The 12,885-nt window shown below is 39.5% G+C and overlaps 1 non-coding gene across 1 annotated transcript; it reads right to left on the bottom strand.

Annotated features, from left to right (window-relative positions):
* Nucleotides 1–12,598: 12,598 nt before the first annotated feature.
* Nucleotides 12,599–12,672, bottom strand: trnan-guu. Its single transcript has one exon. It is a non-coding gene; the product is annotated as a tRNA-Asn (tRNA).
* Between the last annotated feature and the right edge of the window lie 213 nt (nt 12,673–12,885).

Here is a 12,885-nt window from a genome sequence, read left to right as displayed (position 1 = left end):
TCAAACAGACCATAAAGCAGGGTATGCTTTAGGGCGGGGCTACCTTGTGATTGACAGCTCATTCTTAGTGAGTCCGTCCAGCTCAACGCACCAAACTCAGATCTAATTGTCAAACTAGGCACTGCTGATCAGATATGGATCCAGATTCTGTTAATGCGTTCTCCTCAAATCTATTCACAAACATATTTTACTGTTTATCTGGAATACCAGATCGTGTGTGAGCAGGTGAGCCGCCATTGTTTCCTGTTACAGACATATTGAAACTGCTTCACAACGGTATTCCACAAACCAGTGTGTGTCATGATAGGTTCACACTGTTCAGACTGGCTGAGGTGTGACGCAGAGTCGTTGTTTAAGTTTTGACTGATTTAGTCTTCAACTAAAAGGATAATGAGTTAAATTCATCTCTTTGCCAATAGTTGATTCATCAATTAGCTATAAAAATGATATCAAGGAGTCTAATGTTACAGAAATGAACAAAAACAGACTGCTTAAACTGCTTCGCAAGTACTAGTTATTTGGATTGGATTTCATAAAATGTTGTCCACTAACATTCTCAACAATGAGTTTCATCATAAAGTTTAAACATCAAATTCTTTAAAGTAAGTCAAATAGGAATGGAGGAATAATTTGTGCCAAATTTCAAGATGCCATCAATCAACTGTTGTTTGACCTTTGTGGTATTAGGAACACAAATCATCTGTTCGAGGCAGGAACCTCAATTTAATTTCATTTTTCCAGGTGAATACACTGCTGCTGTTGCTTCTGACATTTGTGTGATTTTCTCTGACGGTTAAACTCAGCAGTCACAGAAGTCATTACAGCCTGCTGAGCTCGACAGCTCAGAGCAACCTGTATTCAACGTTGAGTATCACCTGTGGGACACAAGTCAGGAGAGACTTGACATGTTCAAACAAATGTTGTTTTCACTTGGGTTAAACCTGACAGTGCATTTGTATATATTGGGGCTCTGGCAACTTTAGACGTGAGCATTTAGTGAAAACCTCTCAAATAATAACTATTTCCCAACTGCACATACAGTAGCACATCCGCTACAGCAACCGTGCGTCTTAAAAACACATTTTATTTTTAACAGCAGGATGAAAAGGACGTGTACATTAGTTGTTGTACAGGAATGATTCAGGACTCATACTGTGGGTCACACACTTTTGAATGGACTTAATGAACAAAGTACACGGAGTAGGAGTAGCAGCAGGTTTGGGAGGGTTACTAAAAGAAACATTAGTCAGTAACATTGACAGTATATATATTGGACAGATCTTCCCGGGAATGTGAAAGTGTCTTAAACCTGCATTCTAGCTCTGCACATTTTATTTAAATTGTCAATGGTTCCCAAAATCCCAAAATATATGTGTAAAGACTCCACCAAACCACAACCTCTGCATTGTCCTGCATGAGTTTGATTGCTGTATTCACATATGCCCAAACGAACCACACCAAGGGGGTTAACGCACCCGGTTTTAAAACAACTGTTCCAAGCGAGACCACAATACACAGTTTGTAAAAGGCTAATTGTGTTTGTTGGAACACACAAGAAAAAGGAAGTACCAATACCAGGAATTGAATCCTGCGTCTGGGGCAGTGGAGAGTCTCTCCAACCATTTCCCAATCATAACTTTGTCTGAGTCATGGTGGCAGCAGTTCCCCTCCCCATCTACATCCTGCAGCTCCTCCTGGGGACTGGAAATGTTCCCAAACCAGATTAGATTAGTAATCCCTCCAGTAACTTTCAAATTAGACTCGCCTGGAGTACCTCAATAGGGAGGTGTCCAGGAGGCATCCTCACCAGAAGCCCAAATCACATTAGCTTGCTCCTTTTTAACATGAAGGCACCGCAGTTAATTCTCTGAGCTCCTTCCAGATTTCTGAGCTCCCAACTGTCTCCCCCAATGGTGAGCACAGAATCCCTCCAAGGGAAGCTCAATTCGGCTGTTTGTTTGTGGCGGGTCTGGAAAATTTTGAATTTGGGGAGCAGACTGAGGCACACAATCAAAGAAAGGTAAACAAGTGAAGGTTAAATTTAAAGCTCTGCCTGTGAGCAATAATAAACTGCATTATTAAAGTTAATTTGTTTACTCAGAGATTACAAATTTGTAAAACCTTTTAAGAAAACAGGATAATATGTTTTCATTACATCAATTTCTGCTTCCTCACGTCCTCTCTCATCCTGTGACCCCGAAGCGGAGTGAGGAATGAAGTATGTATTTTATCACGTAAATAAATACTGTAAGGTTTAGAAAATGTTCTGTGGACACTGGTACCAGTTAGTTTGACAGGTGGTGATACAGCTGTAACGTTGCTTACTGAGACTGTGGAAGAAAGATTTCTCATCCGTCGTGGCATCTCTTTGTCACTCGTCACTATGCACGACTGCATTTCAATCAGAAGAGAGCTGTGCACAATAAAGATGAGAAATTAGACGCCATCATGGCTTCATTGTATTTTGAAGGGGTTGTACAAGCCAATATAGGAAACCCTCCTGGTGGAGTCTGGTCACTGGTGGTGGTGGTGGATGAAGAAAGGATGACAATAAAATGACAGAAAGCAGCGGACTGGTCACCTCAAGTGCCACCCCATTATCCTTAACTTTTCCACTCCAGTCTTTCAGAGGCTCCATTTTAAAGTACTGGTATCATGTTCATCTAGATGACCTAACGCAGCCATCAGTACCACCCATGACATGCTAGCATGTCAGTAAGGGGGCTAAATAACGCTCCAATGTTAGGGTACATTTTGGCGATGGGAAAACTGGCATGGCCATTTTCAAAAGGATCCTCTGACCTCAAGTTACTGATTAAAAATGTATTATTTGGGTACCCACAAGTCTCCCCCTTGCAGACATGCCCCCTCTATGCTAATCCCGTGCGGTTTGAGTGGAAAAACATGCAGTTTCTTGCCTGTGGTATGAATAGTGTATTTTAACATTTCTGCATACTGGAATCCATAAACAGTGTTGGAATTGCATAAATTAGGAATGACAGGAAAACTGAAACACATACTTCATGCCACCCCTGCATAATTCAGTGCCCCACTTATGTCAGCCCCCAGTGAAAAAAGTCAGTTGATTAGGGACAGTGAGATAATTGTGACTGAATGAGGCATAATGAGATAGTCTTCACTGTTGCTTTCCAGTAATTTGGTGGCTCCCGATATGAGCCTTGTGCCCACCTTGGATATTAGTTCCAGCTCCGACACTGTCCGTAACTGCTGGAGGTGTGGATAAGCAACTGTTTGCTAACAAGTTATCAACCTATTAGGTGATGAGATGTCAATAATGTGTTCACACATTTGTTTCTAACCAGGGATGAGAGCTGGAACATAGATATAAGTATCACCTTCTCATCCACAGCACAGGTGCCTCTGCTGGACTGAACAGTTGAATTCATTCACATTTCCTCCAGATTTCAGTCCTCTGTAGATATTTGAAGCAAATACTTTTTCGATACTTTTGGCTGGGTTATTAGATGTCTTTCAGGGAAAGTTCAGGGACTGGTTATGTTGTGTCAAATGGTGTGTGCTCTCCGTCGGCTGCCCAGTGACAAGCCATTAATTTGAACATGACTTTTTTCTGTGTTTTGAGAATTTTTCAATCAGTTTTCACAAATCTTGTCCCAGTGAATGACACATGCTTATGGTTTGACAGACATCCTGTCTATCCTTCCTCTTGTTGTGAGCGTGTGTGCACATGTGTATATTTAAACTACATATTTTTATGTGTAAATTACACAATATGTGACTTTTTGGCCGAGCTGTCTACAACAACTCTACAAAACACCCTCTCACTTTGCTGCTGACAGGTTATTATAGAGATGTACAGTACCTTTTGTTCCAGTTTGATGGTGCTTCAGCTTTTTGTTTTATCAGTCGGCTAAATGTGAAATGCATTTATGTAACATAATTACATAACTTTTTGTGTTAACATATGTAACTTTAATAGAAATTGAAGGATCAGACTGGTTGGGTTTTATCAGTTAGCTACATGACTACTGACCCCTTTTAGAAAGCATACCCAAGGTTTTTTTTTTAATTAATTTTCTGCCTCCTTGGAAATCCTTTCAGTGCACCTACAATAGGTAATTGATCTCACTTGTTGTACTTTGGATGCAGATGCAAGCAGGAAGTAACAGTATGTGAGATTGTAAGTATTGAGTAAAAAACTGTAGATTTTGAAGCTTTATTAAATGCACCACCAATATAGCTTTAAAAGCAGGTTTGAGAAGCTATAAAGAAGCTATACTACATTTGGAGTATGTGACAAGAAACTTTGAGCCAATGATGGCTCCCAGGCTCTTTTCTTTATCATGTTTGTCTGAGTTCTTTGTTGTTTTTATATTTTTTGTCAAGAGAAATGCCTTGTCTCTCTTTCTGCAAACTAAATCTACCTTTGGGTACAAATAAAGTAACCTTGAACCTTGAACCTTGACCAATAGTAAGCCACCTCAACAGCGGCTGCTTCACACTCGACTGCAAACCATTCCAGTGCACGCTGAAGGTGCGTCACGGTCTGATGAAGCAGACACTAAGGTTGTCACAATACCAGAATTGTAAACTTAGATACAGTACTAGTATAAATTAACTCGATACCTCCAGTCGATTTTCTTCCTCATTGATTCCTCTGTGAACAAAAAGTATCAATACTTTCAAAGAGCAGAGAAGCTATTCTGTTGTCCCTAAACTAAACATTCTCCTCCCCCAACTGCTATAAATCCTATAAATTAAGATCTGAATCGTGATAAGGGAAAACATATCTCATGAAAACAAGAAATTCTTCTCCCTATAATGTCAGTTGGTATGGTCTTAAAATAATGGACTTCCATATGGTGTCAAAACTAGACTATAAAACACATTGTGATTCTCTTCCCCACTGATGTCTGAACAGAATACAGGGACTAGATCCCAAGTGGTTTCCAGCTTGTTAGACATTCTTGGGTTGACAAAGGTTATAAATTCAGTGTTTGGTGTTTCTGTCAGATGTATGGAGAGTCTTGAGTCTGTCAGTAAAATAAAATAAATAAAAAAACAAGATAAAAAGAAAGAAGACATGCATGCACACAAAGAAAGGTGGATATCTAATACTAACTGAAATGACAGGGACTCAGTCATAGTGGCTGTCATTTTTGCCTGCTTTTGTCTGTTAGGTCTTATTCTCTGTCTTGTTTTTTCTTTTTCTTTCTTTGCACCTTTGATCCTTTGGGCCCCTCTGTTGTCGTCATGCCTTTCTTTTGTTGTTTAAGTTATTTTCTTCTTTCTTATTTCATTCTTCCTGGCAACTGAAAACTGGCAACTGACAAACCAAGGAAGTTAAATTAAAGAGAAATGACTCTCATTCTTACTCTATAATCACTTATTATTGGTTTGGAGAATGAATAGCAGGAGGTTGTTTATTTCCCAGTTTCCCCAATGCAAATTTACCACACAACAGTCAATAATTTGACTTTGTCCCAAGGACACAGAGCGTTTTCTCATATTGTTAGATGGTGACAGGTGGCGGTTCCTGCCTAAATTGAGCAGACAAGTAAAACGGAAACCAATTTGAATTTCATATAACCCAGATTATCAAAGAAAACATCGCCCCAGTTTTCCTGGCGGAGCCTTTTTCTGAACTGAAGCAACGTCGAGACTTTGAGAGTCGAAAGAGGAAATGTTTAGTTTGTGGGTGAGGTGGAGGACGTGAAGCATTTCACCTCATCATCACCTTGTGGTTATGAATACATCTGAACAACATATTGATGCAACAGAAAAGCCCCATTTGCAAGGATTTGGCAAATAATCTGTAAAGTAAAATTTTCTTCAGTCTGAGTTAATGGCAGGTTCTCCCACAGGAAGCAGCTGCAAGCTTTCATCCAGTCTGAGCTGCTTCATACAGTAACTCAACTTAGAAGATCAAATAATAAAGCAAATGATCCTTTCTGGATGGATTTGTATTTAGATGAAACAAAAAACTTGTTTTTGTAATGTGGATACTGATTCTGCAAGTAAAAGAGAGCACATTCCTCCCCCACAGCTCCTCAAACTGTTATTTTAACAGGAACTGTCTATTATAATAATGTGAAAAACTTTACAGTAAGAGTCTGATACATGGAAATCACGTTTGTCTGATTTGAACTTGTAAATTAACAACAGATAAAACTGTCAGAATAAGAAATCTGTTTATTGCCAAGTAGGTTTTCATAAGGGATTTGCTTCGTTATTTTGGTCCACAATGGTCAAAATTTATAAAACTGGACCTTGATGATGAGTCCAGCTGCAGTGGGGAAGAAACGTGTGCAGTGAGGTTTTGTTCCGATGGAGGGGGAGAAGAAGGAGAAGATTATTTTATTGTCAATATATCAAAAGTTGTCTTTTCACATGTCCTTCTTGCAGAGTGCAGGGTTGTCTGTAGTGCAGCGCCCCTGAAGCAGTTTCAGGGTTGATTGCCTTGCTCAGATGCAAAGATGGTGGGCACCATAGATGTGATACCAGTCCCCAGGTCAGAGCTGGGATACACCCAGTGACCATTTGGTTACTGGCCGATTGATTTCTGTCTGGGGTGGGAGGCGTTGGCCACAATCTTTCCTTCAGGGTCTTAGAGGCATAGAGGTCCTGGAGCAGTGCCTGAAATGGGCCAGTATCAGCTTCCACTTCTGATTTATTTCAACAAGTACCTTTACTTGTTATTATATCTGCCACGTACTCGTGAGTCTTGTACACACCCCTGAACACCCGCATAACGCTTGATTTATAGAATAAATCTGTCCTACTCTGCCTCTGATGGGATTGATGTTTGTTGGCTTTGTTGGTTTGGTTGGTTTAGGCAGAGTCCATCTGCAGTCTCGCAAACTACACAACACACTCACTTAGCTACAGGACACACCCCTTGAGATAACTACCTGAATTAACACAAAGTTAATACAAAGTTTTGTGCCTAAACCTACCTAAACCTTTGGTGGCAACACAACTAATTTGGTCTAAAATTTTGCCTTTCAAACTTACTGTCCCTTCCTGGAAACATTATAGACGTTATCAAGTTATCTTCTTTGATTGGAAATGTTTTATAGTGAAGCTGCACCAAACACAAAAGTACAGAGCCCCCCTGGTGACATTTAATAAAAAATAAATAATGCGTGGCCACGCGTTATTATCTCGTGGCCACGAGATAGTTAACGCGTGGCCACGAGATAGTTATTGCTGCAGTCCATTTCGCAATGGCAGAGACTGTTGAATTGTAACATGGTACAAAAGTTTGAAATTAAATTCAATTTAAATTTTAAATAGGTAAATAGGAATGAATTTAACACAACACAGCACACAACACAACACACCAACACAGCAAAACACCAAACACCCACCACCACACCATTTGCGACCTTCATCCAATGTCTTCCTTCCTGTGTGAAGTAGAACCGAAAACATTTTTCAAGCTTTCTGCGAAGAATAATGAACTCGTTTTGCAACGAAAATGCAGGCATTATAAAATCATGTAACCCCTGGCATAATTTTGCCGCATTTTGTGGCGGAAAATTGGATCGAATTTACTGCAAGCCCGGAAAGTGCCGGCGTCCTTTGAAAAAAAAATGCGGCCGGCATAGCATTAAAATGTGCGGACTTTGGCCTGATTTGTGTTTAAATTAAACGATAGCTGTTTTTCCCTGGAGAACTGCCATTAGCAATATACCAAACAGAGACATTGTCCGCTTCCACTTAGACGTAACGCTCCTTCCAGCCCCGTTCATAACATTATTATTTGACCATTACAACTCCCGCCATTCGACAATAATATAACAAACGCTACCTCTTGAATAACAAAAGCGACTAGTAATTCACATTTATGGTCATGAATGAGCAATACAAACAGCATCACTGACCAGTCTCCATAAATGGAGTAACCGGCATGCGCCCGCCCTACTGAAATGGTGAATTAATCTCACGTGGGCGCACAAAAAGAGGTGAATTATCTCGTGGCCACAAGATAGTAATAATAATAATAATAATATTTTTTTTTTTATCCAATGTCACCAGGGGGGCTCCGTACAAAAGCTCTCGGAAGAAGAGAAACTGATATTTTGATGAGATGCATGAAAGCGACCCCATCTCTTCCTGTTCACTTTTATCTCTTTGTTTTCCCCTCTCATATCTATCTTTCACATTATCTGACCTTTTACATTCATAACGCTCTATCTTTCTCTCCCCGTCCATTGACCTGCTGTTTTTCTCCACCGTTTCTCATCTGCACCTCTATTGCTTGTTTTTGTTTCTCCTGCCAGCTCGACTCTCTGTAGCCTCGTTCTTTGTTTCTGTCTAAAATCCAATCTGTTCGTTTGCATTAATCAGGCTGGATTTGTCCGCTCAAGTATTGTTTACCTACATAAAGGGGTCACAGCAATATATATGTGCCTTCAATGGTAGTGTGTTTGTTTTTTTCTAGTACCAAATCAAACCAGCTGTTGGCTGGATGAGAGATATTGCATTTGTCTCTAAAGGACAGTGTGAAATATGATTTGAGACCATCATGCCCTCAGGAAATTTGACCTGAATAGGATTTCAAAACCACACATGATTATGATGTAGATGTGAATCTATTCCCATGTGCTTTTGCTGTTGAAACCTAAAAAAATAATCTCATTGCAATATGTAAAAATAATATAAGGTTTAAAGCTGGAGAGTGTCAGTATTTGATTAGTGTACCACTGTCAGGATATAGTGAAGGTTTTAGCAAATATGACATAAAAATATTTTTATAAAAGTTCCCTACAGCTTTGATGAATTAAACAATAAGGCTTTATGATATATAAGTAACAGAGAAGCGTCAGAAGGGTCTGAAAGCTATAAAAAGATTTGTTCTGAGGAAGTCTTTGTCGCACAATTTCTATGTTTCTGAATCCAACAACAGACTTTTTGCAAGGGTGAAAATTGGAAGAGTTCTCTGTTTTTCCATTTGAGCTACGTTTATCACATTTCACACACAACTTTTGTTGCATTTACTTTGGACATAAACAACAAACAGCAGACCGCAGAGGCAACAAATAGAAGTAATTTATTTATCAAAATTTGTGTAAAATATGACAGGAACATACTGAACACATATGGGCAGACAGAGGAGAGGTACATTACACAGACTCACGCTGTCAGACTCTCCCTTCACCTCCACTAAAACATGAAACTGGCAGCTGCTAGTTAACACACTCAGAAACAGGAAAAAGGTTTTTATCAGCCAAACCAGTAAAGGAACAATTTAATGTTTTAACAATTACGGTATGATTTAACCTGCAATAAGGGCTTTTTTTGGCCGCTTGGGGGCAGCAGAAACAAGCAGCTACAGGTGTTTCTCTTTTTGTGAATTTGTGATGAATGTTTCACTTTCTTTTAACTCTGTTTTTGGTCTCTACCAATTCCTGAGATAAATATCTGGCTCTTTAGCTGTTAAGTGCTCCACTATGTTCATCAGTTGGCCTCTGTAACTGTGTCTGTCTGCTGTTTGCTGCTGAGCAGTGGGTTTTTACAGCTATGCTTCTGAAAACAGCAGCAGATTGAGCTGAAACTCACTATAACGCCCTGTAAGTGGGTGACAATTCTCTGTCTGTCACATTGCCAAATTGTCATTTAATGCATTGTAAAAAATACTGTTTATATTATTGGTTAGGGAAAGTTATAGAGTCCTGCAGGAATGAGTCCTATTCGTCACCATTTTTGCACCTCTAGAAGTCAGTGGGTTTCTTGAATGGATTTTTGGTTAGACGCCTGTAATAAGGTCTGTAATGTACACAAGCAATGACATAAAATATGTCAGTAAATACGCCACCCGTGAAGCTGTTACTTGTCTTAAAAAAGGCGGTCGCTAACAAGTGGCTAAATGAGACTATAGAGGTTGTCGGTGACATTAAAACATGGAGACTTATCTACTAAACCTATTCAAGACTTATTGGCTTTATTGCTAAACAAAACACGCAAGTATCATAAACCTTTGTTCGCCACAAAGATTATTTTCTGCAATAATCCAAAATCCGATGCAGGGCCAGGGCAAATGCTAACTTCCAGGTTGGCCTACAAAAATACGTCATGCTCTCTATGGCAAATACATAATGGATTAGGCATAGTTACTATACCACTTAGTTGGGGGGAAATGGTGGATACAATTAATAAAAAGGACGTTAATTGCAGGTCTGTGACGGGATACAGGATAAGTTAGATAGTCCACCTAACTATATAAAGGGCACCCTACTTCCTGCGCTGACATCAGACGTTTATCATGAGGTGAGGAATCGGGATAATAGGCTACTAACCTTTCCAGCAGCAACTGTACGGTATTGTGCTTGCACATTGAGGCAGAATAGCTGCTGTTTTGATGTCAAGTAATAAAGTTTGCACTGAAGTCCTTGTCAAGGCAGATAACTGATTGATGAATGGACCCATCCGCAGGCGGACAGCAGCAGAGGTACACAAAGTGCCTTTCAATTTTAAAGCCTCTTTTCCCACAACAAAGCGTGGTGGATAGCAGGCTTTCAGTGTTTGCAGTCTCTTATCTGTCACACAGTTTGTGCACTGAAGCATCAGAGTTTTAGAATCCATTTTCTCACATATCACCAACAAATCAGTTGAAAAGCTTCACTCAAATGATGCCAGTTCTAAAATATTGATGGTACAATCTGCACCCTCAGTCCTGCTTCTTCAGTCTATTTGGGGCAATTTTGGGGAATGAATGACAGCAAACACCCACTTTCATTATCTTTTATTTTTCTTTCTAGCATCTGCAACTGCACCACCAACAGCAGTTTTCCCCTCTTGAGTGTTACATTAACACTAAAATGAAAAATAATATAAAGCAAAATTCAGTCAGAGCACACCTGTTACCAGCCCGTTTCTGGCACAGTGACTTCACACAGCTGTATCAAAGGCAACAAAAACGGAAAGAAAAGTAGATCTGTCAAAGAGAAAGTAGGTCAGAGAGACCAGTGAATGCATGTGAATGATGTTTAATAAAGTGAAAGCAACACAAAATGCCTCCAGAAGGATTCCCAGCTAAATTCTAGTGTGGAAATGTGGGAAAATAACTTAGAAATATATAAATCAATAGCAGAAAATGAAAAGAACGAGTCACTACACCCAAACTGATCCCAGTCATATATGATGGACAGTTTAAACAAGTAAAAGAAATCAGGATGTCTGATTGGATGACTCAAGTCATATTGAGACACAGCAGAGACAGAGTCGGTTACAGTTTAAAGTGCAGAGTATGTGAAGTTTCTCCTACTATAAAACTAAACTTATAGTTAACTGAATTTCCTGTGTCAGTGAAAGTTATGCATACAAAAAAGGTTAGACAAAATGTAAGCGTGTGAGTGTCAAGTAAACATAAAAGTGACAATATACAGCGATCGAATAATAACAAGGATGGAATTGCAAATAGTTTTCAGTGACCATTCTGCCAATATGTTCAAAAAACATTTGCTCATTAAGTTGATAAAAACTTAATTTGGGTGGCACTGCAAATTACTATTATGTAAACATCATTTTTAGGTTGTTTTTATTCCACTGAGGACAAAGCTTTGAGCTATGAGTAGGAGAAAAGCTCAACCTGCGAGGCATTTTGTGAACATTTATAAATGCAGCTCCAACAGCAAGCATTGTGTCATTTTAAATGAACAGTCCTTTAACTATTGAACCAGACAAAGAATATAAAACCTTTTCTATAATACTTCTCCAGCAGAGTTGTTTTTATGACTAGGAAGGGAACAAACACAACCCTGCACACCAAACACTCTCCCCGATCAATATCAAACAATTTTCAGACACAAGTCTTCCCTTCCTCTTAACAACAAGAGTAAAATCTAATTTGCTTGACATTTTAATCATTGATTTTATTTATTTATTTATTTTTTTGCATTTTACTGCAACAGATTTATTTTTATTTTATGTAAAGCATTAATTTTTCTTAAAGCTACAATGGAAACGATTATATTATCATAGAGTAGGTATTTGGAAGATAATTCAAAACCTCAGACTGAGAAATACTTTGTTTTTCCTCTCTAGTGATACATTTCTGGCAGCTCACCACTGCTGATGGATCCAGGAGAATCTCTGGCTGCTGGCCATCCTAAACCTCCACCTCCTCCTCATCTGTCAGGTTGGAGGGGGCTCTCTAACTAACTGTCACCCTGTTGGGAAAATGGGGGAGGATAGCCGGAAGCAAGACAGATTTTAAAAAAAAAGAAATAAATATATAAAAAGATGATGGAAAAACAGCTCAATGGGATTAAAGAGCAGACAGCAAGAAGAAAGGAGGTACAGAGTCCTTACTCTCAGTGTACGTAAACAGTTTGGAAAAGCAGAAACACTTGATGCTAAATACACACTGAAGCAAGCAGAGCGTCACTGTCAGCACTTGACTCTGTTACCATGGAAACACATCCTCAAAACATCATCTGGCATGGGGAGCCGAAAAACAATCACCTTTGAGGCCAGTGAAACCACAAGGCAAAACACAGTTTGAGCTTCAAGGGTGTACGGAGGTGAAATTAGACAAACTAGCTTATGAATAAGATTAATAGACGAGTTTCAAGACAGTGCTAAAACGTTGTACTTGAGGTGAACAATGTTTGACCGTCCATGGGTGGGCTCGAACCACCATCCTCTCGGTTAACAGCCGAGCGCGCTGGCCGATTGCGCCACAGAGACACATTAATCTGTGGCAGTCAAAATGTATAGTGTGCTTCTCTTACAATGTCGGTTGAACAACAAACTGAGACACTGCTCAGGAACAGTTTCATAGAACCATCCACTTCTTATTTAGCTACAGCCTCCAAGTTTGAAATTTTAAGTCATTTCAGTGTAAGTAGAGGTGGAAGAGGATCTGGTTCTGACTTCACTCTGACCCTCAGTGGAGTTCAG

This window comes from Morone saxatilis, unplaced genomic scaffold, assembly GCF_004916995.1.
Source record: "Morone saxatilis isolate NCDOM2014 unplaced genomic scaffold, NCSU_SB_2.0 Contig11, whole genome shotgun sequence".
Lineage (NCBI taxonomy): Eukaryota > Metazoa > Chordata > Actinopteri > Moronidae > Morone > Morone saxatilis.
Note: the sequence above shows the minus strand (reverse complement) of the source record. Positions and strands in the feature narration are given on the sequence as shown.